The 25,108-nt window shown below is 49.2% G+C and overlaps 1 protein-coding gene across 1 annotated transcript in view; it reads right to left on the bottom strand.

The window, feature by feature from the left end:
• MEDAG (mesenteric estrogen dependent adipogenesis) overlaps nt 1-24,092 on the bottom strand; it is a 96,446-nt gene extending 72,354 nt beyond the window's left edge. Inside the window, exon 1 of the transcript XR_004346731.1 lies at nt 23,683-24,092. The gene's annotated coding sequence lies outside the window, so the exon portion shown is untranslated. The remainder of the gene's footprint in view (nt 1-23,682) is intronic.
• Nucleotides 24,093-25,108: the final 1,016 nt, after the last annotated feature.

Here is a 25,108-nt window from a genome sequence, read left to right as displayed (position 1 = left end):
GTCACGCTTTCATGCTTTATGATAGTATGGGGTGTGTGTGAGAGAGAGGAGAGAACTAGTGCATTAGTGAGTAATCAGAGCTCCTTCCCCCTTTCTGTATGCAGGCTGTGTATTCTCGTGCCTGCCTTGTGCGCACACGTTGTATGGGTGTTGGTTATGCGGGAACATTCATATGGACCTAAGTGCTGAGAATGTTGGGGACCCCTCGATCCGTTGTGGCCCGTTTGGGGGACTAAATACAAGAGCCACATATCAAGGGCCTACAAGAAGATAAGAAAACCCCATAAAGAAATACCCAGAGCACCCCCTTCCAGTTCTGTTGGTCACAGCTCTCTCTCTCCGCTTATTCTGGGATATAGGTTGTTATGGAGACGGGGGAGAACTGAACTGGAATGAATGTGGCGGAAATATTGCAATGTAGAGAAATGCACTGGCTGCATAAATGTCTATGAAAGTTTACCCCTTTGAGTTGGGTTTGAGGCATCAGATTGGCTACTACCAGCAGTAGTTGTAGTCTAAAACTTCATGATTCTGAAAACTGGGGTAGTTTCCTTCTCCGCCCCGCCACTGTCCCAGGAGCCTTGGGGAGGACATGGCCAGCCAGTCGGGGCCTCAGTGCCGGGTGAAGCTTCTGTGACAGGAGGATGAACAGACACGGTATGGAAGAGAGGTGAGAGGCAGCTACCCAGTGGCACTTCTCTGAGGGCCAAAACGCAGATGCTGGCAGAGGTCCAGCCTGCAGGGACCTCAGCACCTCGGAGATGGTCTGCAAGGCTCGAGGTGGGGTAGTGTGCCCCCCCGAAAAGGTGCCACTGACCGAGTGGAGGCCGGCAGGACCCTGCGGTCACCTGTCGCTTCATTCTCAAGTGTCGTCAGCAGAACCTGCATCAGCAGAGGTGCCTCGGGGGTCAGCCTAGGTGCCGGACGCACAGGAAGGCCCCCGGGGAATTTGACCCTCCGTGAGATGCTCACTTTTCAGAGGTGTGCTTCCTGCCCCTGGGACACTGCATTTGCTGTGCACCTTCCCGGGGTGATGTAGGGACCCTGGAGGTCCCTGGAGGTCCCTGGAGGAACGGGTCAGTTTCCTGCACAGGGTCTGCTGGGAAAGATGAGCACAACCTGAAAAAGATGCCAGGCTTTCATACCAGCTGCTGGGACCACGGTCACGGCAGGATGTACAATGCTAGATCCTCCTAACGTTTGGAAGGAAGGAGGAAGACAGAAAAGTACAGAAGTGTCTGATGCTTTGCACTTTTGATTGCTTTTCTCTGAGTACCTCTCAGAGCCTTCTGCCACATCAAAACCAACTGTTTCATTGAATGAACACCTGTGCTGTGTGAGGGAGGTCCGCGCTTGGAGCCGAGGGAGATACCAAGTTGCATCAGATATGGGTGTGCCCTAAAGAAGCCGGAAGTCCCATGGGACAGATGAAGTGGGGTCTCGATTATTACAGCACCAGAGAGAAAATGATTGATAGACCTCCGATGCTATGTAGTTTAGAGGCAAGAGAGGTTTACAGATAGGGTTGCCAGATAAAACACTAGATGCCCAGTTAATTTGCATGTCAGATAAACAATGAACATTTTGTTAGTATGTCACAAATATTGCTTGGGACACTCCTATACTAAAAACATGACGTATTGTTTAGCACTGTTTGTCTGACATGCAAATTTAACTGTGTGTCCTGGGGTTTTATGTGCTAAACCTGTCTACCCTATTTTTGGAAGACTTCAGGGAGTAAACAATATTTCATCTAAGTTTTCAAAGATGAGGGAGATGTGGGCACGTAGAGAGCCGCGGCTGCCACACTTTCACGTGCCCCTCTGACCCCTGCAGAGACGTCCCTCTGCGTCACAAGGAGAAACTGCAGGCCTGCAAGGGGAGGGGTGGGCACTGTGTTTCCTCCTGCCTCTCACGGTGGCCAGCAAGGAGCCGGGAGGGGCGGGTCAGTGCCGCAGTCCCCACAGGCTGGGTCACACTGAGGTGGCACACAAACCCCGACGCCAGCCGCCCACATCCCCACGCCGGGACCCAGGCTGGAGGGAGGGGTGGAGAGTGGGACGGGGAGACCACTATCTAGGACATCGCCAGTTAGCAAGGCAAAGGGAAAGGACGCTGCAAAGGGAAAGGATGCTGCAAAGCAAAGCACAGGCTTTTAAAACTTACACTCAGAAGCGACCCAGCCACTTGGACACAAATGCCCGAGTTCAACAAGACAAGAAAATGTCATCCTACCATATGCCCGGGTGGTAGGGATGGGGAGAGAAAAACACTAAGCTCCTTGGACAGCCAGAAAGAACACCTCAGTCAGCACACTCCAATTTTCAGCTGTACTGACAACCGGCTTCAAATCTTACTGCCAGTCCCACCTCAGCCCCAGGCCAGGAGCCCCCTAGTGCCAGGCCCCCCAGTGACGGGTCCCAGGGCTTTTTGAGAAGGATCCCATCTAGTGCGGGGCTGTCGCATCCCAACATGCTGAGCGAGCAGGTTTCACTGTCATCCCCGTTCCAAATGCAAACACGATTCCTGTCTCCCCCATGATGGAAGCCGAGGGCTGGTTAAGAAAACCAGTAGTTCTGAGCAGCCTTGCATCTGCGGAGAAGGGCCAGGGCCAATGATGGGGCAGCACCTGCTCTGGGAACAAAGGAGCTGACTTCAAGGTGACCCTCCTAAGTGGCAGGGGACCTAGAGGTTTGCACTCATGTTGGAGCCTTTGGGTGTGGTGTTGGGGGGGGGGGGCGGACAGCTTGCACTGGACAGCTCTGCAGGGGGCCAGTGTGGTGACCGGTCCCCTGCAGCCAGAGCAGCAGGGAGCCGACCCAAGACTGACCCAGTCTCTGCTTGGCACAAAAAAGCAGCCTGCCTTTAAAAACCAACATGGAAAGGAAATGAAAAACGCCCACCCAGGGCCACCCAGACCCCGAAGCAGTTTACGAGGCAGTTTCTGGAAGAGGCACGACTACTGCTGTCACTGCTGAGGGTGCCCTGGCCACGCCCAGCAGTTCTCTCCACACCTCCCCGTGCGAGTCAGGTGTGGGCACAGACAAAGGGGCCTCCTGTGCGCGGCGGGGACAAGCACGTGGGGAGCCAGAAGTGGCGCCCGGAGCAGGGGAAGCCTGCGGCCCCACCCTAGCCACTGGGTGCAGTGGGTGATGGGGTCCTCAGGCTGCCCAGGATCATTCATACCTAGAAAGAGAAGGCACCCAAACCCACAGGGAACAAAAGGCCCAGTGCAGGGACCCTGTGGGGCAGCCCTGCCTTTCACCCTTCCCATGTGATGCCCAAATGCACTGCCAGGGGCAGGGTCCTTCATTAAATTCACCCTGTACCAGGCCCTGAGTTACCCACTGCATTTACACCCTATTGGTTAACTTTGCGCCCACAGCAAACCCTCCTAATAGGGCTTGGATTAGTATCCCCAGGTGACGGTGAATGAAACTAAGGCTCAGAGAGGTTAGTGACCTGTCCAAGGTCACACAGCTGAGGCTGAGATCCAAATGCAAGTCCGTTCCACCACAAAGCCTGTTCCATAACTGTAAGCTGCACCCAGGAGGGTGGCAGTAAATGCCACTTCCCTTCCCCAGAGCAGGGCCAGGAGGAGGGTGAGGTGAGTCTTACTGGCTTCCGGTGCAAAATGGAACCGAGCACCAAAAACTCAATGACAATAAACAATGTTTGAATGCAATATTTAAAAAACCGAAATTAATGCAAAACATCCATGATGAACCAAATCTTAACACAGAAAGGAAGACAAGATGCAGCCTGTGTCTGTGGGACCTGAGGGCGCATCCCCCCTCAGCTCGCCCTGGACCGTCCGCTCCAGAGACTGGTTCGCTCCCTGGAGGCACACCGTGCACCTCGGATGCACAGTTTCCCAAATGCCTTCCTCCCAGCAGATGGGCATCTCCTGAGCCCGCGTCCCAGGCCAGCTGGACCACAACAAGACCTGCTGGAAGTCCCCGAATCTTCTCTACCCCAGCATGGCCAGCACTGGACAAAACTATGAAGGCCTTTAGCCACTCCCCGACCCCCGGTTTCCCCCCGCAATCTACCGTCGGCCTGCACCTGGCACCAGCTTTGCTCATAGATGGCTCTGGGCACACAGACTCAACCGATGAAGGTTTCAGGCTCACAGCTCTCAGGAGGCCCTGGCTGCACACGAGGATCCAGACATGCAGTCGCCTGGGTCCCACTGGTCCATTAAACAGAGTCTCTGGGCTGGGCCCTGGCATCTGTGCCTTACAGATCTGTGTCTCGCTTGGCGATTGCCAAGCGCGGCCAGGTGGCAAAGCAAAGACTGAAGGAATGGCTTATTCGGGGTGGCGGGGAGGGGTGGAGGGGGAAGCAGGCTTGCATTTTCATTTCAGGTAAACAAAAAGGGTTTGTTTACCAAGGTGTGGGCGAGATTCAATGCAGCCAAAAATAATAAATAAAAAATAAATTTATTTAAAAAGGAAAAAAAAGAACTGCTTGGCGTGTGGAAAACCCACACATCTGGTGTCAGATATGCAGTACCATCACCACAGTGTTTTGAAAGTAGAGGCAACACACAGGATGGTTTTTTCCCTAGCAGACTTCAACATACGGATTTTGAACATTCAAACCATAGCCGGAACTTTGTGCTCCAGTTCCTACAATTCTGGGCTCTGCGGGGTTAGAGATCCCGGTCCCCAAAGGGGATGCGCTCTCGCCACGGGACACCACAGGGAGGGTCCCAGCTTGTGGGTTACGGCTTGTGTCCACTGACCAGTAGGCAAGAGGGGGATTCGCACCTTGGCAGCGGTAGTTGATTCTGATCTGCAGGAGAAGATGGGGCTGCTCAGGTGGGAGTATGTTTGGAATCCAGGTGACCCCGTAGGTGTCTCTTGGTCCTTCCTGGCCCTATTACAACTGTAAACAAACACGTGCAGCATCCATCCTGGCCTGAGAAGGGCACATCACCAAGAGCTCAGAAGCTCAGGAATCAGGGTACGGGCCACACCACCAAGACCTGTCTAGGTGACAGATGAGGGAGAGGGGGATTTAAAAGGCAGAGCCAAGGCTTCCCTGGTGGCGCAGTGGTTGAGAGTCCGCCTGCCAATGCAGGGGACACGGGTTTGAGCCGTGGTCTGGGAAGATCCCACATGCCGCGGAGCAACTGGGCCCGTGAGCCACAACTACTGAGCCTGCGCGTCTGGAGCCTGTGATCCGCAACAAGAGAGGTCGCGATAATGAGAGGCCCGCGCACCGCGATGAAGAGTGGCCCCCACTCATCGCAACTAGAGAAAGCCCTCGCACAGAAACGAAGACCCAACACAGCCAAAAATAAATAAATAAATAAATAAATAAATAAATAAATAAAATTTTAAAAATTCACAGTCAGTGATGAAAAATTAGTAGGTAAGGTGGTCTTGGGTTTTCAATAAACTATTAAAAAAAAAAAGGGCAGAGCCAAGAAACAAGGCAAGGGATACCTGTTGTGGCGTCGCAAGACCACCTGTGGTGACAGGGGAGGTGTTCTTCCCACCCCCTCCCTCTCCTAAGTATCCTCTTAGGAAGAAAGGCCCAAGGGACCGTATTCCCCAAACCTGCTTGCAGGAGCAAATCGGTCCAGCACAAGGGTGGATGGTGGCGGCCGTGGAGTGTGGCGTTCAGCTCCCCTTTGAGGGTCCTGCTGCGGCCTCCAGCACTTCCAGATCCCCCCCGGGCCTCCGCTGAGCTCACTCCCCGCCCCCGGGATGCATCCGGCCAATGGCTACATACCGGCCTCCTGCTACAGGAACCCTTTGCTCGAGGTCAACCCCGAAGCCTGGCGGAGACCCTCTTAACTGAAGCAGACGGAGACTCTTCCCACCCCCTTTCCTCAGTGTCCTTCTGCGGTGACAGCTCCGCCCCCTGACTGCAGCCCACCACCCCCACCCCCACCCCCACCTCGCACCTTCTCCTATAGTCCCTCCCCTTTGTGCCTCACCTGCACTTCCCCCAACACGCCTCTAGTGCATCTCATCCTGTGCCCTTGTCTGCTCTTTGGAAGACCTGACCTGACCAAGGCTGGAAGCGGACTGTCCCTAGAAAGGAATTAACGTTCCCACAGCTTGTCATGCTGGGAGCAGCCCACCTGGGACAGAAAGGAGGCTGCGGTGCAGGAAATGTCCTTTCCTGCAGCCAGACATACGTGGTGGCCCTGACACCGAGGCCCAGAGATTCAGGGATGTTTATGATGCCCTTGGAGCCAAGTTTGGAAGAAAGCAGGAGGCCTGCCCAGTAAGAGGCGCCTGGGGTCTGGGTCTGTAAGGATCACATTCTTTGTGCCGTGCTTCCCTTCCGTGTATCCCTGGACCTTCTCGAGCCCTGTGGACTCTGCTTCAACCTGGTTTCTGCTTTGCGGAGGGACATTAGGGAAGGACTTGCCCTACACCCAGGAGAACAGGGTCCCCTCCCCACTCCGTGGTCACAATAAGATTCAGAACACAGGAGACCCATGCGGAGAGGATGCAGTCAGGGAGACAGAGGCAAATAGGGGAGAAGGCTGAGGCTTCAGCTCACGGAGGGGACAGAGCAGCAGGTCATTTGTGCAGAGAGCCTGAGGCTTAAAGTCCTAACTGGCCTGGTGGGGCCTCAGCACCCCCTGCTTGCCTTCCCACAAGGCTGTTGACACTTCCTTGTCCCCACGTCCATCACCACCCCAGACCTGGGGGTGGGGGTGATAAATGAAACTGATAGAGTAAGGCCGTCATGGAAGGCGGTTCTCAGGGTCAGTTTGGATATTGGGTCAGAACATACGGAGAAGCCCAGGTGTCGCCTTCATTTGGGGGTTCCTTTTGTAACAGGAGGTATTAAAGGGGGGAGTATACCTGGAGAAAAGAAGCCCCCAGCTTAGTAAAATGGGCTCAGCAAAGCAGAGGTGTGGCCATAAATCTCATTCTCTCCCTCTCTCTGTACACATCCATGCACACACGCACATACACACATGTATATATGCACATACACGCACATACACATGCACACATACATACACATATCCTCTCTTGGGCTGTGGTCGTCATCAGTACCTTTTGCCAAACATTTTCGGTTCTCCCGCTAGTCACACAGCTGAATTGCATTTTCTAGCCCCCTTGAAATTATGTGCGACTGTGTGACTTGATGTGAACAATGAGATGTGAACAGTGATGGTGTCACTTCTGCAAGAAAATCTCAAGAGCCAGTGAGTGATTCACTGCAGTATTTTCACCTGTGTCCCATCGACCAATAACAACCCAGACGGAAGCTTCTCCATCACTTGGGTCCCAGAAAGAGGGCAACACAGAGCAGAGGCCCAGCCAATCGGTGATAAATATTTAGACTGAGCAGTTAAAAACAAACAAAACCCGGGACTTCCCTGGCGGTACAGTGGTTAAGACTCTGTGCTTCCAATGCAGGGGGTACAGGTTTGATCCCTGGTCGGGGAACTAAGATCCCACATGCCACATAGCACCTGCAGCCCACACCTGAGCGTGGTACTTGTCTTCAAAAAACAAGGATGAATTAACACAGCTTCCATCCCGGGGGGCCACGGTCTGTCTGGTGGGGCTCCTGGCAGAGTTGCCACACAAGTACAACTGGAGACACAAATACAGAGCACCACGGGGAGAGGCAGGGAAGCATCAGGAAGTGGCTGGAGGAGCCTTCATAGGAAAGGTGATGGGAGAGCTGAGCTCTGGACACAGGCAGAGCTGCCCAGGTGGACACAGAGCGTGCATGTCAGCATATGCAGGGCCTGGCCCCTGGATGTCGTTTGCTGGCTGCTGTTGGCACCAGGCTAGAGAACAGCCCGTCGGCGAGAACTTCACAAGCAGAACTGTTTTCAAGCTGGGGAACTAACAGGTTGTTCCTGAGACAAATTAGAGTGACCACATCCAGCAGATGCAATTCTAGCACAGTCCCCACTGAGGTGTTGATTGGCTGGGCCCTCAGCTTTCAGAGTGTTCGGGAAGCCTAAAGACAAGGAACAAGCCCATAGTATGGAGGCATTACCTTAAGAATCCAGGCGAATGCTAGACTCTGAGATGTGATATGAGGACAGTATGAAGAATCACCCAGAACTCAGGGACACAGCTTGCTGTGAGGAAACAACTGCTAGAGAAATTATTAATAGACAGATAAATACTAGATAGATAGATAGATAAGATATAGATATTGGTACATGATAGATAGGTGATTGATAGATTAGATAGAGATAGATAGATAGATAGCCAAGTTGGGGGTATGTAGCCCAAGATTTCTGGGGTCTCCTAGAGTGACCCAGTTTTTAAAATAAAAATTTTCTGCACAGACTGCCATCATTTTACTTTTCTGATTTGTTTTATCATCAGGTTTTACAAAGGTTTAAAAATGAAGTCTTGGGCTTCCCTGGTGGTGCAGTGGTTAAGAATCCACCTGCCAATGCAGGGGACACGGGTTCAAGCCCTGGTCCGGGAAGACCCCACATGCCACGGAGCAACTAAGCCCGTGCGCCACAACTACTGAGCCTGCGCTCTACAGCCCGCGAGCCACAACTACTGAGCCCGCATGCCACGACTACTGAAGCCCCCGTGCCTAGAGCCCGTGCTCCGCAACAAGAGAAGCCACCGCGATGAGAAGCCCGCACGCTGCAACAAAGAGTAGTCCCTGCTCGCCGCAACTAGAGAAAGCCCACGCGCAGCAACGAAGACCCGACACAGCCCAAAATCAATAAATAAATGAGGTCTTGTTTATTTTGTCATATAATAATTGCTCTTACTGAAGATGTTCAGTGACATCAAATCAGGAAATCCAGGTGTACAGAAATCAGAATAACATCAAATCAGAAATCCATGCTGGACACTACCCAGGGACGGGTCTGACTCCTGCCTTGGTACGATGTGGTGGCACCTCTATTCCAGGAAACCAGAAAACCGATATACTCAAATGTATTTTGAGCATGATAGGAGAAAACAAGTCATTTCCCTGCCTCTCTGAGCCTGATCTCACTCCTACCTCATGAGATAGACCATTTATTGAAACCAAATCCATTTTACTAATGCCTCAAAGTAACTACCAAAACTTCACCAAGCTACCTTTGCTGGGAAGAATGACTTGGACTCCTGGCGAAGGGAATGAGGTAAAGCACCAGGTGCCCCATTATAGGAAGTCCCTCCCCTGCCAGGGACTCAGGGGCAGCCTGGGAGCAAATGGCCCCCAACCTAGGGAAGCCAATGGGAGAGACACATCGCTGGTGTCATTTGGATTGCAACTTGCTCAGAGACAGCTACAGGGTCAAAACAAATCCTTGATCCTTTAAGTGAATACCCTGGCTGTCTTCTTTGATAAATAGAAAACTGCCCCAGCCTAAGCCTCTCTCTCTTTCTCTCTACCTTTCCTCCTCATCCCTATTTGGATGAATTTCTCTCCCTCTGTTTTCTCATTCACGTCTCCGTCCCTTCCTCTCTTTTTCTGACATTCATTCCTACTTGAAAAGACACAGGACTTCGGATCAAGTGCCTGCCACGATGTCTGTAAAATCCTGTTCCCCAAAGTGACACTAATGGTCTATGGAACTTCTCTGGCCGTAATTGCCTGGCAGTAGAAATCTCTGTGGGCTGCTTCTCCCTCGATCAGTTCGCTCAGTAATTACCATGAGCCAGAGCAGCCAGAGCCACGTGCTGGGGAGGGGCAGCAGGTCAGGTTGAGATTCTGGGGCTGCTGACGGCCGTGTGTGCACAGAAGGACAACACGTACAGCGGAAACGCAGAGCAGGAGACACAGATTCACCACGTTTTCAAAACCAAAATCACCTCGAACAGAAAAAGAGAATTTGTTTCCGCAAAACTAACACCGTTGTCCCTTTAGACCCAAATCACCAAGTCTCGGGTGCTTTCAGATCAACTTGCCCACAGTGAAGTCTTGACATCTCGGCTCTAGAATTCTTCACACACAAAGAGACGACATCAGAGGACACCAATGGCCAATGGGCGAGACTCGGCCCTGTTCTGCGTATACTGCCAAAGAGCGAAACTCTTAACATAAAAAATACCAAAAACCGAAAATGAGTAACGGTGCCTTTTTTGTACAGGCCTTTATCACTCCAGAAAGGTGATGGGGAGGGCTTTGAAAGGGAAGAAATCCAGCTGTCACTGGGCTACTTCACACAGTAATACTGCAAAATCCAATTACAGGCACCGGATCGTCATCCTATGTTTCCCGGAGATAATGGTTCTTATTGAACTGATCTCTGTCCTGTTTTTCATATTTTACAGGACCTGTAGGAGCAATTTCAGAAGCTTCAAATTTACCCTCCTTTAAAAGTTAGCACTTAGTAGACAATGAGGGACATTCACTGCTGTACCCCCAGCACCTAGGACAGTGCCTGGCCCACAGGAGGTTGTTGGTTGGCTCATATCTACTAGATGCTGATTGACTGGAACAGAATGGAGCATGCTATGGGTAATTTGTTTCCAGGCTGTGGTTTTCTGACTAAATGTTCCAATGGGCATTCCATCACCAAATTCATTAATTCAACAGATATTCATGGAGCACCAGCTCCAAGTCAGTCTGGAGCTCTGGGGCCACGATGGTGAGCCAGGCAGGCTAGCAGCCTTGTTAAAACCACCACGGACTCCGCCCTTGAGCTGCTTATAATAGGGTGAGGGAACAGAACAGATCGGAAGCAATTAGAAAACAATTAAGTGTTAAATTATATGCCTCTGACTAGCCCAGGGGGAGAAGAAGCTAATGTATGCAATGCCGTTTTCATGGAAGAGGTGGATCTCTGGCTGGGCCTTGAAGATGCTCTGGATTTGGAAAAGCAGTGCAGAGCGGACAGAGTAGAATGTTCCTTCCAGGAGGCAGCTACCCAGAGCCACCCAAGGAAAATTGAGGCCTTGGATGCCCAGGTACACACTGGACCAGAATCACCCCCAAGTAAAGAGCCTGGAAATGTTCTAAGGACTTAGAAGGGTCTGAGCTGGACTCGGAGCTACAACTCAGCTGCTGCCACAAAGGCTACTTTCCTTCCTCTAAAACTCCACCCCGCGATTATTTTCTTCCTTCTTCTCTTGCAATAAAGGCTGGGGCTTCTTCTAATTGTTGGCCCAGGCTGACTGCATCAGAATCTCCTGGGGACCTCTGTTCCTGTCCCCACCACCAGAGTCTCTGATTCAGTAGATCTGTGATGGGATCCGGGAATCTGTATGTTTTTAAAGCTCCCCAGGGGACTCTGTCAAGCAGATTGGTTTGGGAACTACTCCCTTAGATTTATTTCAAAGACATCCCCTTTCTGCAATTAGGATGAAAGGGTAGGCATATAATAATTGAGGAAGTAGGTATGATTTCTGGCTACAAATCCCTCTAACAGGAGACTTGGAGAATTCACAGGGGAAAGGAATCAACCTAACACCTTCTACTTCCCAGACCTCCTAAATGGGTCAAAATTTGGCCAAAGTGAATTAAATTTTGCCTTTATGGCACAGGCACAGCCTGATGAATGAACATTTATTTAGACTAGCAGGAAGCTGAAGCTGTCAGTGAATCGGAGTTAAACAAGATTAACGCACTGACTTTCCTTATTTAGCTATGTCAGTTCGTGCATCCTATTCCTGAAAAATGTCCATTTGTGTATAAGATGGTCCAAGCATAAAAATCAGGAACAGTGTATTTCCTTGGTCACACACACTGCTCGGAGAGTAATGCCACATCCATCAGCATTAAGAGGATTGAGAGGACGGTTTTGGACCAGTTTTTAACAGGCGATGCTTATTAATGTTTCAAGATGTCTTCCTCCTCTTAGACTCACATAGTGAGTCGCTGGTTCCATTTTCTTTTACGTAGCTAATTTACACTGTGCCCTGGGGATTGGTTTGCATTTTGTTCTCTTTGTCTGGATGTTCAATTCCTATTACTGTCAATGGGAGTTATGTGCTCAAACTGAAGGCTTAAAATATACCTGCAGGGCTTCCCTGGTGGCGCAGTGGTTGAGAGTCCGCCTGCCGATGCAGGGGACACAGGTTCGTGCCCCGGTCCCGGAGGATCCCACACGCCGCGGAGTGGCTGGGCCCGTGGGCCATGGCCGCTGAGTCTGCGCATCCGGAGCCTGTGCTCCGCAACGGGAAAGGCCGCAGCAGTGAGAGGCCCAAGTACCGCAAAAAAAAAAAAAAAAATCCTGGCCAACACACATACACACATAACACACATGTTCCTTCTCATCCCGCTGTGTTCTTGACCCTTGCTTAATCCAGGATACCAGCCTTAAATTTATTTGGGACATTTCTAAAATCTGACTGAGGTTCCCCTGAGGTCATCACAGTATGTGGAAATTAACTAGTTTCTCCCATTTGGAAGCTGTACTGGTTTCCGAGGTCTTAATCGCTCAGAGGATGTACCTATTCTCCGCAGACCTAACTATATGACCTAGTTTATTATCCGTTCAGGATTAGTTCTGCATCGCTGGGAGCAAATCTCAATGTTTTCATCATTCTCTGCTTAGAGCAGGTTATCATGCGATGGCACCGAATTCTCTTCTGGAAAGTGGGTCTGTGTTGTTTTAACAAATAATCAGCCTAATAATTATCATGGAGATATAGTAACGCTGAACAGAAGAGACATCACAAGTGCGCACACCAAAGAGCTCAGTCGTAAATACTCCACATCATTATCACCATGATGTCATTGCAATTTCAGCATCCACTTCAATGACAGCTGAGGAGTCAAGATTTACTTCCATGAAAACTGATAGGTGCAAAAGGTAAGGTGCAAACACCAGGGCTAATTATACCTACAGTCATGTTACATTAGTCATAATCCTACAGGAAAGAAAACATCAAACTCATTATTAAGCTGACAAGCTATTCATTCTAGACCCCATCTCCCTAGTATAAGTGCCTTAGAAGGTTCAGAGCACGCTTTTCTGTTAGAATTCTACTTTGTGGCATCAAATGTATACAGTACTTTTTTCCAGAGCTGCTTATTTTAGATTATTCTGGTGAATTGGCACAGACCTCAAAGGCCCTTCCTGGAGGCGATTCAGTTGCTTTATTCACCCCCCATGAGCGTGGACTGGGCAGGGACATTGTGCCAGGCACCGTGCAAGTAGCTGAGGGTCCAATGGTAAAAACAGACACAGTTCTTGGTCTGATGAAGCCCTGGGCTGGCGAGGCAGACACAGGACATGGGGTGATGGCACGTACAGTGTATAATCCCAAGCTGGGCTGCATGATAGCACAGATGGAGCAGCTCTCTGAGAGCAGATGACCACACACCTGGTCTAAGCTGAAGGTCAGGGAAGGTGTGGCCGAGAAAGGGACGTCTGAGCTGAGACGTGAGGGATGCTCGGGGTCCGGAAGGCCACAGGGGCGGCGTGTTGAGGGGAGGGTGGGGTAGGGACGCGGCCTGTGATGCACAGTGAAGGACACAGGTGTGGCCTGAGCAGCAAGAGTCAGGGGAGGTGCAGACGGGACCGGACCTAATGGAGCCAGGAGTCCAAGAACCTCGTCTTCGGGACGTCCCTGGTGGTCCAGTGGCTGAGACTCCTTGCTCCCAATACAGCGGGCCCGGATTCGATCCCTGGTCAAGGAACTAGAATCCCACATACAGCAGCTAAGAGTTCACCTGCCGCAACTAAAGACCCCGCGTGCAGCAACTAAGACCTGGCGCAGCCAAATAAATAAATAAATATTTTTTAAAAAACAAGGAAGAAGAACTGGCCTTCACTCTAAAGGCAACTGGAACCTATCAAAGGTTTTAAGAAGGGGTGCACACAGAGAAATAATGTTTAGGTAGCAATGCAGAAGTTGGATTGGAGAGATGTAAAAGCAGAGGAAGTCAGGGAGACTAGTTAGGAAGCTAGTTAGCCTTGAGTGGCTGGTATTGAGACTAGGAAAGTGGGTGGAGGACAGATGGAAACAAGGAGATGGATGCAAGTGTCATACAGGAGATAAAATACATAGGCATTGGGAATAAACAGATCTCCAGGAACAAGGGGGAGGGGCGTGTCAGTAAGGATTCCTACACTTTCGGTTTACGTATCTCGAAGAATGTGGTCTCACCCACCAGAACTGGACAGATTTGCAGGATGGGGTGGCAGTGAAACATCCGAGCAGCCATTGGGAGACATGCAGATAAGACATGCAGGCTAGAGATACAAACTGGGAATTAATTTATCATTGTCTAGATGGTCATGGCTGTCTTGGGCATGAATGAGACGAGAGAGAAAAGAACAGACCTCGGGTTTCTGGAAAACGATTCTGAAGTGCAGAAATGATCTGAGTGACATAACTTCACATCCAACTTCCTAAATTTCATATCCACACTGATTCATTGTTCTAGGGAACCCATTAACAGCTAGCTTAAAGGATCACTGTTATCTCTACACAGGAGAAACCTTAGGGTTTCCGATGTTTAAAGAGTCATGTATCACAATGTTTCAGTCAAATGTACCTACATGTGCCCTGGATGGTTTGGAGAGACCAGGTTGATGCAGTGGAGTTGGGGGCAGGTTCAGTGTCTACTGTGGGCCCCGAAGTTTTATTCTGGGGGTTCGCCCATACAAAATCAAGGAAGTTTGCCCCAGGATCACTGCTCATTAATCTCACTACTTCCGTTAACCTCTATCAAGCAGGTCAAGGATATATCTGATCCTGGGGCAAAGATCTTTATTTTTATTTATCAGCCCCCTCCCCCCCCCCCCCCCCGCAAGAACATGTTGATCAAGGTTCAGTGTAATTCTCAGTCCCTTAACTCACCAGCCAACTTTTTGTTCTAGTAAACAAAGGCAAATTCAGACTTGTAAACACTCGAAAAACATTTCCTCCTTTCTCTCTCTTCCCAGACACAGTTTTCTATAATCCAATTGCTGTCTAATCTGCATATTTTTAGGTTGCCTTTCGCTGGTAGGCTAGCCTTCAGAATTTCCTGGTACACCAGTCACCTGCAGATTTTGGTCCACAGTGGCTGCCACCGGGCTGGGTGGGGGAGACATGAGAAGACCCCTGAGAAACAGGCATTTCTGCCTAATGTCGGAAGCTTTGGGGTGGTGACAGCAGACACAGGAAGGTGGCGGGACCTGAGATATTTACGATCATGTCACAGACTGGGATTTCCAAACCCTGGTAGGCCGGACACTACTGTGGGACTTCTAAGGAACCTACCGGCAATTCTATAACCAGACACGCTACAATTTACAGTCGTTTGGACATCTTTGCAGTTTCCTCAATTCCCCAGGTTTTCTCCACAGCAGAGGCAGACTTACACACATGTACCCTCCCCAGACCGAGAGCTCTGAGTGAGCTCTCACCTTCCCTGGTATGTGCCTCTTGCCTAGTGCCTTTTCTTAAATAAATGAAGGAAGGAATTAAATAGCCAAGGGACCCTGCTGGAGCCATGCCCTCACCCTCCAGACTCTGAGGGGGAGGGGAGAATCCAGCTGAAAACAAGACAAGGAAACACCAAGAGTTGTTTCCTGACTGCAAATCCTGAACCTCATCTAATCTACCTCTCTGCTTTTCTTACCGAGAGGGTGGAGGGGACTGAGTTTGGAGCCGTCCAGAGGGGCACTTCGGTTTGCAGGAATGGTTTACATGGGATGGGGGTGGGAGGATGAAAAAACTCTCCGTGAGGCCCACATGAGGAGCTGTCCCAGGAGTGTGAAGGGCCTGGGGTATGTAGTCCCAACAGGAACCACCAGGCCAGGCCACGGAAGATAAGTGTGTGCCTGAACCTTGGAGAATGGGCCCCTCCCTGAAGCAAGCAACCTCCGTTCTGCTGGACACCTCCAAGTACACACCTCATGGGTCACACGACCTCTGCAGAAACATCTAGACCATCAAGGCCACCTAGGCAACTGCATTGCCATTGCCAGCAGACACTGGCATCTTCTTCCCTTTCCCGGGTTTTGTATCTAGAAGGCCCTATGTCCAATCGCCCCTTTCCAGACACCGAGGAAAGACCAGAGTGTCGGAAGCAAATGTCTTCTAAACCAAAGAATGCTGAAGCCAGCGCAGGGCCACAGCTGTATCCCTCCCCTCTCTACACGAGTGATGGTCCAACTTCAGGCAAAGCTCACACAAACCAATGGTCTGGGGCCATAGAGGGTGAGGGGCAAACACTGCAGGGAGAGCCTTGATAGAACCGTACTTCCCAGCGCATCTGTTCCAAGAGCGTGTTGTGCCCATGGTTATAGGGGAGAGGGCCAGGGACCAGCTATGAGGTGGCCCCGTAGGAGTCGGGCTGCTTTATCCCCAGGGAGCTGGAGCTACAGTCCACCCAGCTGGGACCTCAAGGGGCCCGAAGCCCAGCTCAGCTCAGAGCCAGGCAGATGCTGTTACCGTTTGTCTAGTTCAGGTTTCCCCAAAACAAAGCCCACACTGGGGACTTGGGTCTGGTGTGTTTATTTGGAAGGTGATCCCGGGAAGAAGGAGGGAGGGAGTCAGGAAGGAAGGGAAAAACCAGTGAAAGGTGAGCTACTGAGCAGGTTACGGCTGTGACAACGGGCTCCATCTCACTGGAGGCGCCCTGAGGAATAATGGGTCTCAGAGCCATGCCTCTGAAGGATGCGGGGCTCCCGTTCTCTGTGGCTGGAGGACACCCCAGGGCACGTTAATGAGCCCATACTTCTGATCTGCTGTGGAACACACCTGGCAAATTTCCATAAGCTCAAAGAAAACTTGGAGGCTGGCGGGCAGAGCCACTTGGACACAAGAGACAGACACTGTCTTGCCCAAGTGTGCCAAGGGATCCTGAGCGTGGATCCCAGGCTACGGTCAGCTCATTTCCTATTGTGTTCAGGACACTTCAGCTCTCTTGGGCCTCAGTTCTGCCATCTACAAAGTTAGCGTGAGAATGATACCTAACTCCTAGGGCTGTTGCCAGGATAAAATAAAATATGTTGTAAGAAAACACTTAGCACGCCCTAACACACTTTACAAATGTAAGGGATGAACCTTTAAGATGGGGAATCAGGTTCTTTTTGCCAGTAAAATGTAAAATGGTACAACCCCTGCTGAGGGGAATTTGGCAGTACCTAGCAAAATTACATATGTATTTGCCCTTTGAAGCAGCAATTCCAGTTCTAAGAATTCATTCCAAAGATAAACTGGCAAAAATATAAAAAGAAATATGAAAAGACAAACGCACATAGCAATTTTTAAATGCCTAAGTTTTTAAAAAGCAAAACCAAATTGAAACAAACTTCACTCTATAACCTCTTGGTGGCATAACCACACAAACAGGAACGACACCAGAAAACTTTAAAACACCACATTCTGTTGTATATCTCTAATGGGATATACCCTAAGCACAAGGACTAGAAAAGAGAAAAAAACAACCTAAACTGTTTTCCATAAATATATTGTTGGTGGTAACAGTGGTATTATATTCTGAGACTATTGTATGTGTACTGTGGAATAAAGCAATTCCAAGATGGAAGAAAGGAAAACATTACAAAACCAGTGGGACTAAGTGAAAACCTCACTGTTCTAAATTGAGTATGTCAGTATAAATTCATGATATACTTTATCTTAAACAAATGAAATGTACAATTCCCAGCTCTGACCACTGAAAAGACAGACATGTGTATTTCAGTGGCTTCTAAACACCGTTTCCTACTAAAAGGGACCTGGGCTCCTTGGATAAATGGCTGGTTATAGGTCAGAGAAAGGACACGTATAAGATGAGCCCGGACCACCTTGTCACATAAGGAAAGAAAGAAACTATCAGAAGCCGCAGGGCATGTCAGATGTCAATTGCAAAGGTCCCCCAGTGCTAAGGGGACAGTATAAGCACCAATAAGGAAACTAAATACAATAGGATACTAAAATATATAAAATATTTTTATAATGATAATTAAAGAAGGTATCACATAAAGATACTTTTTTCCCTAAAGGATCCATTCTTCTGAATAACCAAAGAGTTGATGAGGGGAATTTTTTTAATATAGAAGTTTGTCAGCTAATAAATGAAGAAGGGATGATAGCATATCACTATTCTGTGCCTGCTAAAAAAGAGTGGATCTGCACTAGTAGGAAAATTTGAATTTGAGATTAAAAAAACACAATACCATTTACGTTACACATCCAAAAATGTGATACTCGAGTAAATCCAAAATAATATGCACAAGAGCCATATGAAGAGAGCTAGAAAATTTTGATGAAAGAAATCAAAGAAAATCTAAATAAACAGAGAGAGATTTCATGTTCATGGATAAGAAGACAATATTATTAAGTCAGTTCTTCCCAACTTGATTTGTAGACTCAGTGCTATCTCAGTCAAAATTCCAGCAAGTTATTTTGTGGGTATCAAAAAAACTGATTCTCAAGTTTTTACGGAAAGGCAAAAGACCCAGGACAGCCAACAAAGTACTGAAGGAGAAAAAAGTTAGAGGACTGATACTACCTGATGTCAAGACTTATTATAGGGACTTCCTTGGTGGCGCAGTGGTTAAGAATCCACCTGCCAGTGCAGGGGACACGGGTTCTATCCCTGGTCGGGGAAGATCCCACATGCTGCGGAGCAACTAAGCCCGTGCGCCACAACTACTGCGCCTGCGCTCTAAAGCCCCCGCGGCACAACTACTGAGCCCGCGTGCTGCAACTACTGAAGCTCACGTGCCTGGAGCCCATGCTCCACAACAAGAGAAGCCACCGCAATGAGAAGGCTGAGCACCACAACGAAGAGTAGCCCCCGCTCGCCGCAACGAGAGAAAGCCCGCGCGCAGCAACGAAGACCCAACGCAGCCAAAAGAAAAAAAAAGACTTATTATAAAGCTACAGTAATCAAGACAGTGTGGTATTGGTGAGAAAATAGACAAACAGGTCCATGGAATAGAATAGAGAGCCCAGAAATAGACCCTCACAAATACAGTCAATCCATCTTTGACAAAGTAGCAAAGCAACACAAGGGAGAAAATATAGTCTTTTCAACAAATAGTGCTGGAACAACTGGACATCCACATGGCATAAAATGAATCTGGACATAGACCGTATACCCTTCACAAAACTGACTCAAAAGGGACAACAGACCTAAATGTAAAATGCCAAATATCAATATAAAACATTTTAAAAGATAGCAAAGGAAAAAAATCTAAACGACCTTGAGTTTGGTAATGAGTTTTTAGATACAACTCCAAGAACATGGCTCAAGAAAGAAAATAATCCAAATCTGGGCTTTATTGAATTAAAAACTTTTGTTCTGTGAAAGACATTATTAAGACAAACTATAGACTTGGAGGAAATGTTTGCAAAACGCAAATCTGATAACGGACTTGTGTCTAAAGAACTCTTAAAGCTCAACAGTAAAATAAACAATTTATACATGGGCAAAGACACCTCACCAAAGAAGATACATAGATGGCAAACAAGGATCTGAAAAGATGCTCCACATCACGCCATTAGGGAGCTGCAAATTAAAACGAGATTCCAACGCACACCTGTTAGAATGACCAAAATCCAAAGGAGTGATCATCTCAACAACTGGCAAGGATGTGGAACCACAGGGACTCCCATTCATCGCTGGTAGGAAGGATGTGGAACCACAGGGACTCTCATTCATGGCTGGTAGGAAGGATGTGGAACCACAGGGACTCCCATTCATGGCTGGTAGGAAGGATGTGGAACCCCAGGGACTCCCATTCATCGCTGGTAGGAAGGATGTGGAACCCCAGGGACTCCCATTCATCGCTGGTAGGAAGGATGTGGAACCACAGGGACTCCCATTCATCGCTGGTAGGAAGGATGTGGAACCCCAGGGACTCCCATTCATCGCTGGTAGGAAGGATGTGGAACCCCAGGGACTCCCATTCATCGCTGGTAGGAAGGATGTGGAACCCCAGGGACTCCCATTCATCGCTGGTAGGAAGGATGTGGAACCCCAGGGACTACCATTCATCACTGGTAGGAAGGATGTGGAACCCCAGGGACTCTCATTCATGGCTGGTAGGAAGGATGTGGAACCACAGGATGTGGAACCACAGGGACTCCCATTCATCACTGGTAGGAAGAATGTGGAACCACAGGGACTCCCATTCATCGCTGGTAGGAAGGATGTGGAACCACAGGGACTCCCATTCATCGCTGGTAGGAAGGATGTGGAACCCCAGGGACTCCCATTCATCGCTGGTAGGAAGGATGTGGAACCCCAGGGACTCCCATTCATCGCTGGTAGGAAGGATGTGGAACCACAGGGACTCCCATTCATCGCTGGTAGGAAGGATGTGGAACCCCAGGGACTCCCATTCATCGCTGGTAGGAAGGATGTGGAACCACAGGGACTCCCATTCATCGCTGGTAGGAAGGATGTGGAACCCCAGGGACTCCCATTCATCGCTGGTAGGAAGGATGTGGAACCCCAGGGACTACCATTCATCACTGGTAGGAAGGATGTGGAACCCCAGGGACTCTCATTCATGGCTGGTAGGAAGGATGTGGAACCACAGGATGTGGAACCACAGGGACTCCCATTCATCACTGGTAGGAAGAATGTGGAACCACAGGGACTCCCATTCATCGCTGGTAGGAAGGATGTGGAACCCCAGGGACTCCCATTCATCGCTGGTAGGAAGGATGTGGAACCCCAGGGACTCCCATTCATCGCTGGTAGGAAGGACGTGGAACCCCAGGGACTCCCATTCATCGCTGGTAGGAAGGATGTGGAACCACAGGGACTCCCATTCATCGCTGGTAGGAAGGATGTGGAACCCCAGGGACTCCCATTCATCGCTGGTAGGAAGGATGTGGAACCCCAGGGACTCCCATTCATCGCTGGTAGGAAGGATGTGGAACCCCAGGGACTCCCATTCATCGCTGGTAGGAAGGATGTGGAACCCCAGGGACTACCATTCATCACTGGTAGGAAGGATGTGGAACCCCAGGGACTCTCATTCATGGCTGGTAGGAAGGATGTGGAACCACAGGATGTGGAACCACAGGGACTCCCATTCATCACTGGTAGGAAGAATGTGGAACCACAGGGACTCCCATTCATCACTGGTAGGAAGGATGTGGAACCACAGGGACTCCCATTCATCGCTGGTAGGAAGGATGTGGAACCCCAGGGACTCCCATTCATCGCTGGTAGGAAGGATGTGGAACCCCAGGGACTCCCATTCATCGCTGGTAGGAAGGATGTGGAACCCCAGGGACTCTCATTCATGGCTGGTAGGAAGGATGTGGAACCACAGGGACTCTCATTCATGGCTGGTAGGAAGGATGTGGAACCACAGGGACTCCCACTCATCGCTGGTAGGAAGGATGTGGAACCACAGGGACTCCCATTCATCGCTGGTAGGAAGGTAAAAATGGTGCAGCCACTTTGGAAGACGGGCAGTTTCTTAAAAGCTAAACATATTCTTACCTTACGTTACAGTAATTGTGCTCCTTGGTATTTGCCCGAGTTAAGTACTTATGCCCACACAAAAATTTGTACCTGAACGTTTATAGCAGTTTTACCTGTAATTGCCCCAAACTGGAAACTTTCGTAGATGAATGGATCAACAAACTGTGGTACATCTATAGAGTGGAATACTATTCAGCACATAAATAAAAGAAATAAAAAGAATCTAAAAAGAACTGAGCTCTCAAACCACCAAAAGATATAGAGGAAACTTAAATGCATGTTGTTAAGTAAAAGAAGCCGAGCTGAAAGGCTACAGACTGTATGATTCCAACTACCTGAAATTCTGGAAAAGGCAAAACTATGGAGCCCATAAAAGGATCACTGGTTGCCAGGGACTTAGAGATGCAGGGGTGGATGAATGGGTGGAGTGCAGCGTATTTTTAGGGCAGTAAAACTATTCTGCATGATCGTGTGTGGTGGATACATGTCATCACACATTTGTCAAAACCATAGAATTGTACAAAACAACGAGTGAGCCTTAATGTAAACTACGGATTAAATAAGAATGTATCAATATTGGTTCATCAGTTGTAACAAAGGTACACACTAGTTGCAGGATGTTACTAATAGGGGACATTGTGGGTGGCAGCGTGAGAGTCTGTGGGAACTCTCTGTAATGTCTGCTCAATTTCTTTGTAAATCTAAAACTGCTCCTAAAAATATTAACTCTATTTATTCTTTTAAAAGGAATTGATCTAGGCAACAGTCATCAACGGCTGCTAATGTACAAACAGCAAAACAACCGCGGGTTATATGCCTCCTGATGAAAGAACAGAATACCACCTGCAGAATAATGGTACCACAGAACAAACCGAAAACAAAAGAAAACTTGAATCCCATCAAACCTTTAGCTCTAACTTCCAATCGGCAGAAAATACCATCGCACTGTAGAAAATATGCAGAACAAAGCAGTATATCCAACCACAACTCAGGGATGCAACCAGCAAAACACAGACTATTGTGAACACTGCAGAACAAAATTACAAGTTCTTTAACAAATAATTTGTAAAGAGAAACAAAAAAGATAGAAAGGGAACTCATAGATTGAAGAGACTTAGGCGACCTATCAAGCAATTACAATATGGGGACCTTCTTTAGATCCCGAGTCAAACAAACAAACTGGGTGAAAAAAACCCTCAAAACATGCAATAATAAACCTTGATGAGACAGTTGGAAAAACTGAATACAAATTGGATATTTTATATTAAGAAATTACTGTTAATATTTTTAGATGTGATCAAGGTGGTGTAGTTTTTTTTTTTTTTTTTTTTTTTTTTTTTTTTTTTTTTTTTTTTTTTTTATGCGTTACGCGGGCCTCTCACTGTTGTGGCCTCTCCCGTTGCGGAGGACAGGCTCCGGACGCGCAGGCTCAGCGGCCACGGCTCATGGGCCCAGCCGCTCCGCGGCATGTGGGATCTTCCCAGACCGGGGCACGAACCCGCGTCCCCTGCATCGGCAGGCGGACTCTCAACCACTGCGCCACCAGGGAAGCCCCAAGGTGGTGTAGTTTTATACTTAAAATTAGAGCCTCTTTTGGCGATCAATACTGAAATATAAATACGAATGAAATAATTTGTTGATTAGCGTTTGCTTCCAAGAATCCAATGGGAGGGGAAAGAATAGGGGAAGAGATGAAACAAGATGGACCATGAGCTGATTTTTGCTGAAACTGAGTGATGGGTAGAGAGAACCCTTAACCATCTCAAGGGTCAGAAAACTAAGGTCTGGGGGCCAAATCTAGCCCACCAACTAGTTTTGCACTGCTCGTGAACTAAGAGTTACCTTTACATTTTTAAATGGTAGAAAAAGACGAAAAGATTATTTCATTACATGTGAAACTCAAATGTTATGTGTCCACAAATAAAATTCTACTAGAACACAGAGACATCATTTATGTACCGTCTGCTATGACAGCAGAGTTGACTAGTTGAGGCAAAGAAAAATACTGCTCTCCCTGGAACCCTCTCTCAAAGACTTCCCCGCTTTCACCATTTGGCAAAACATACCCCATGCCTCATCTATCCCCCTGGATCCCTCCTGCTCTCCAACTCAGAAGGTGTCTACTGCATTGTGAAATAATATTTTTCAGCGAGTTAATCTTGACCTGAAGTGCAGGGTGGAAATTGCAACATTGACACATATATGGCTTGGCAGCTCTGGCTGGAAATTGTCCAGCCCAAGCCATTCTTTGATGACTTGCACCCAGGCTGCTAGTCAAGCAAATGAAACTGTATATTAAAGGTACGTACGTTTTACGTGACCCGTGACTGCTGAACCCTTGAAGGCTGGTAGGACGTTCATGAAAGCCTGCCCATTGGGACCCATTACCTGTGATTCTGAATTCTGCAGTGCAGGTGGCGGTGCAGCTCTGGGCCTCCGCTGTGGATTTCTGCTGAAATCAGGCCACCTGAGCAGAGGACCCGCTAGGAAAGAGCGCCTGGGATTCCAGCCTCGGCTCCGTGCAGCACGCTCTACAGACCCTCGTGTTGTCCGTCCTCATGACAAATCAGTCCTCAGGCCGGGTCTCTGGGGAGTTAACTGGGCGGGAAGGAGGATGGTGGAAGGAGCCTGAGCATGGAGGCTCCACACCTGCGCCGCGGCCGGCGCCTGCCCCGCTGCAGCTGCCTGTCAGAAATAGTGTGGCTTGAGCGACAGGGCTGGTTTGGACACTGTGTGAGTAGTCCTCAAGGCAGAGCTTGGCCACTGAGGCTGGTGTCAGAGAGCGTGTCAGGCAAGCTCCCGTCATGCCTCGGCGTTGACCTCATCACCCCGCGCGGGGCCTGCTCACCGGAACCACGCCCGCCGCGGGGCAGGCAGTTTCAGCCCCGCCCCTCGGTGCACCCAGGGCGGTCCCTGATCAGTTTCCTCTGTAGCTTACTCCCCTCCGATGCTGGCTTCAGGCCAGGGCCCTGGGAGGATGGTGCTGTGTGTGTGTGTGTTTCCCCTGATCCCAAAAGCACAGGGTGTGAAGCTTCCTGGCAGCAACAGGCTGACCTGGCTCCTCGGAGACAGGATGGAAACCTCCAGCAGCGATGACCAGGTCCAGGTCCCCACAAGCCCGGGTCCTGCCTTTCATGTGGCGGGAAGCCATGCCCTGTGTCTGGTGCTAGAGTTAGAGGAGGTGGAGAAAATGAAGCCCCCGCTGGGCTGCACTCAATCTGGAGCAGATGGCCACCCACTCAGAAGAGGCTGGAAAGAGGTTCTCTGTAAAACTTCCAGAGTGCCTGGATGAAGGTGGAGGTGGGCCCTTTTACTTATTAATTTTTTAATCTCTTTATTTCTTTAGTGAAGTATGGTTGATGTACAATATTATATAAGTTACAGGGGTACAATATAATGATTCACAATTTCTAAAGCTTATATTCCATTTATGGTTATTATAAAATACTGGCTGTAGTCTCCGTGTTGTACAATAGATCTTTGCAGTTTATTTTCTACCTAATAGCTTGTAGGAGGTGGGCCCTTTGAAACAGAAAGCAGTGAGAGACTGAAATGAGAATAAAAGTCAGAATTCTCACCACGGCCCAGGCCCTGTTTAATCCAGCCTCTCTGTCTCTCATTTCATGCCACCTTCCCTCACCCCGACCTGGTCTCACAGTGGTCTTTACTCAGCTGCTCAAGCATGTACAGCCACAGCCTCAGGGCCTTTGCACGTGCTGCCCCCCTGCCGGGAATGCTTCTGGCTCCCCTTCTCCATCCTCCTAGCTTTCCAAGCCCTGACCTTTACCCTGCTCAGCCTGTAACCCACCCTTCT

This window comes from Phocoena sinus, chromosome 18 (genome assembly GCF_008692025.1).
Source record: "Phocoena sinus isolate mPhoSin1 chromosome 18, mPhoSin1.pri, whole genome shotgun sequence".
Taxonomy (NCBI): domain Eukaryota; kingdom Metazoa; phylum Chordata; class Mammalia; order Artiodactyla; family Phocoenidae; genus Phocoena; species Phocoena sinus.
The sequence above is the reverse complement of the archived record's forward strand: the minus strand, read 5'-3'. Positions and strand labels throughout refer to the sequence as shown.